This window comes from Gopherus flavomarginatus, chromosome 12 (genome assembly GCF_025201925.1).
Source record: "Gopherus flavomarginatus isolate rGopFla2 chromosome 12, rGopFla2.mat.asm, whole genome shotgun sequence".
NCBI lineage: Eukaryota > Metazoa > Chordata > Testudines > Testudinidae > Gopherus > Gopherus flavomarginatus.
In genome coordinates, this window is record NC_066628.1 from 33541679 (window position 1) to 33545871 (window position 4193).

Genomic DNA, 4193 nt, shown 5'->3' on the forward strand with positions numbered 1-4193 from the left:
CCCCCTCATTAGAAATGTGACCTTCATTCACAGCATATTGACATTATTACACTTGGACCCTTTAAACAGAGGGAAAAGTGGTACACGCAACATTACACAGGTTGAATATTTAATAGCTCTGATGATGAGCTGTGCAGTTGTTTGAATATTTTACAGCAGGAGTTTCCAGGTGTTTCAAGATTCTACGAGGAACTGTATTTATAGCAACAATTTCTGGGACGACTGGAGTCTCCTCTATACAGTGTATACTCTGAATTAACTAAGTTTTCACTGACTGATCTCTCATCTCAAAAAATCTCATTGACTAAAACTTCAAGCACATACAAGTTATTTAGCTACAACTTCCAGTCACAAAGCAGTGTAAGAACCACACAACTGCAAATGCAGTTATTCATTCTACACATAGAAAAGTTAGCCCCATAACTGCAATAAGGGATTCCTGAAATTGAAAAATATTTAAAACTGTTTCACATAACTGGAATAATAAGGTATTGACCCTATATAATTTTAGACTGGGTCAAGGATAATCATCTTATGTAGGATCCAAAGCTAAATGTTGACTCTCTTTTGCATTTAAAAGGAAACACTGAAGGCTTGTCTACATTACCCACAGGATCGACGGTCAGTGATCAATCCAGCACCAGGCGATTTGCCTCAACTTCCCACCTCACCATAAATGTCTCCCCCTTACTCTCTCAGATATTATGGAGTACACAGCAAGCAGCAATAACAATAGGAATATTGGTTTCACAGCGGTCTAACCTAGTCAGTACACTGCGCCAACGAGCTTTTAAACGTCCAAAAGCACATTCTACCACCATTCTGCACTTGCTCAGCCTATAGTTGAATAGCTCCTTACTACTGTCCAGGGTGTCTGTGTATGGCTATGGCTTCATGAGCCATGGCATTAAGGGGTAGGTTGGGTCCCCAAGGATAACTATAGGCATTTCAACATCCCCAACGGTAATCTTCTGGTCTGGGAAGTAAGTCCCTTCCTGCAGCTGTTCAAACAGACCAGAGTTCTGGAAGATGCAAGCGTCATGCACCATTCCCGGTCATCCCACGTTGATGTCAGTGAAATGTCCCTTGTGATCCACCAGTGCTTGCAGCACCATTGAAAAGTACCCCTTGCAGTTTACATACTAGCTGCCAAGGTGGTCTGGTCCGAAGATAGGGATATGCATTCCGTCGATCGCCCCACCACAGTTAGGGAATCCCATTGCAGCAAACCATCCACTATGACCTGCACATTTCCCAGGGTCACTACCCTTGATAGCAGCTCAGTGATTGCACTGGCTACTTGGATCACAGCAGCCCCACAGTAGATTTACCCACTCCAAACTGATTCCTGACTGACTGGTAGCTGTCTGGCGTTGCAAGCTTCCACAATGCTATCGCCACTCACTTTCAAATGTGAGGGCTGCTCTCATCTTGGTATTTTTGCACTTCAGGGCAGGGGAAAGCAAGTCACAAAGTTCCATGAAAGTTCCCTTACACATGCGAAAGTTTCACAGCCACTGGGAATCATCCCAGACCTGCAACACTATGCAGTCCCACCAGTCTGTGCTTGTTTCCCGGGCCCAGAATTGGCGTTCCACGGCATGAACCTGCCCCATTACCACCATGATGTTCAAATTGTCAGGGCCTGTGCTTTGAGAAAAGTCTGTATCCATGTCCTCATCACTATCGTGTTTGCGCTGTCGTCACCTCCTCGCCTGCATTTGCAGGTTCCGCACATACTGCAGTATAATGTGTGAGGTGTTTACAATGCTCACAACAGCAGCGGTGAGCTGAGCAGGCTCCATGCTTGCCGTGGTATGGTGTCTGAAGGAGAGCAGGAAAGCAGAGTTGCAGCGGAATCGGCTGATGACGACGGATGCCACGAAAATAGATATTTATACAGAACGACAAGAGGACCTGCGAAGTGGATTGATGGCACCAGAAGAGCAGAGTTGCAGCAGAAACAGTGGAGAATGACGGCTAGCAGCGCGCACATTTCCCGAGAAAGAACACACATACCCGGGAGCCCATGACAGACAACATGGAGAAATTCGCTGTTGAGGCAATATGAGAACGGTTAGCAGTCCTACTGCACCGTCTGCTGATAGCAGCATCCAAGACACAACAGCGGCGGTGTCAGTGAACTGATCTGAGCAGGCTGCACACTTGCTGTGGTATGGCGTCTGCGCAGAAAAAAGGCGCGAAACGATTGTCTGCCGTTGCTTTCATAGAGCGAGGGAAGACTGACGACATGTACCCAAAACCACCCGCAACAATGTTTTTGCCCCATCAGGAATTGAGAGTTTAACCAAGAATTCCAATGGGCGGCGGAGACTGCAGGAACTATGGTATAGCTACCCACAGTGCACCATTCCATAAGTCGATGCTAGCCATGGTAGTGAGGACGCACTCCGCCAACTTAATGCACTTAGTGTGGACGTATGCAAATCGACTAAAATCAATTTCTAAAAATCGACTTTTATAAAATCAACCTAATTCCGTAGTGTAGACATACCCTCAGTTTTCCCTAATTTTCCTTACACTCAAACTCAAGAAGAAACCCATTTCTTTTCCTCTTCCCCTTGTCATCTCAGATCTTCAGCCTTCCTGGTAATATACCATTCTACTTAGAAAGCTCTCTGTCTCTTATTACCTGCTCCCTGTCAAACCTATCAACTGCTGAGCAACACCTCTTAATGTGGCTGTCTGGTCTTTATAGCAACAGTGCTAAAAAGACTCAGGCTCAGCTCCTCTCCCCTCAACCTCTAAAGCTAATGCAAGCACATGTCCTTACCCTACATTTAAAGATGGAGAGAACAAATACAAAGACTATATAAAACCGTGCTGCCCACCTTCACAACTATGGAAGCCACCCAGAAATGTATACTAAGCATTGAGACAACTGGCTCGCTCATATAAAAGTAGCTGCGGGTTGTCTGAAACCTTGTACATACTTCATTGAAAATCCAATCATCCTTATGAAAAGCATAGATTTGGATTATAGTCAGTTATCTTACTGCAGCAGGTTCATTCATGTAACCAAATCACCTATTCCCAATATTTTCTAACTGTATCATTCATGAACTCATTTTTTGCTCAGGTAGGTTACTATTACACTCTTCCTCTCTCTCTCTCTCTCCTTGGTAGGCAATCCTCCTTTAGTACAGCCTAGGAAAGTTGTGGAAGCTCCTTCACTGGAGCTTCCACAACCTCCCTAGGCTGTAGGCCCTCGTGGTCATTTGAGTTTGAGACCCCTGATCTAAATCAACCCAGTGCTGTGTTTGAACTGGAATGATGATTAACTCCAGTTAAAGCAACAAGCAGCTGTGCTTTTATCTCTTTAAAGGAGAAACAGGCCTTATTAGTTCTCTGGGTGTTCCAGGAAAGGGCTGGACATTTCAGGGCAGACATTTCAGGATACTGGGGGGAATTCAGGACTGGGGAAAGCGTTGGAGTCACCATGGCCAGAAGTAATCAAGGCTGGTGGTGACCAGAGTATGTGGCTGTGGTGTAACAAGCATGCTGCTGGAATCAAAACAGCTGAACCAGGGCTCCTTAACACACACAGTCTCAGTGCATGCTTGTATGATGGCTGGGAGCATCCAGACAGAGAGCTACAGGAGCAGAGCATTTTAAGGCACTCAGGGTTACAGGACAAGCAGTGACAACCTCTCACTGGTCTGGGTTGAATCCCATAACATGACATGGAGAACCCCCCAAAAGCACAAGTTGTGCTAAAATAAAATGGGAAAATAATAAAATTGTAATTACAAATGCCCTAAAAAAAAATACAAACTTCAACCACACCTACACCTGTTAATTAAGCATTTGGAAAATAAGACAAGTAGTAATGGCCTAAAGGGTAAATTTAGGATAGAATAATATTAACAGAACAATAGTGGCAGAGGAATAGATTACCAAAAGCAATGATAAATGTACTGTCTATGTGAATAATGTACTGAGTGCAAAAAAGAAGGTCAGACTAGATAGTCAGAATGTTTTTGTTCTGGTCATTGTATACAGAATATGCTTTTTTAAAAAAATCCCAGATATTGTTTCTGGTTTTGAGAGACATCCATCAAAGACCCCAACCATACTGTCATCTCAGTGTCATTAAGGGTGAATCTTGGCCCCTTTGAAGTCTATGGGAGTTTTAGCATTGACTTCAATGGAATCTATCATCCCAGCTACAA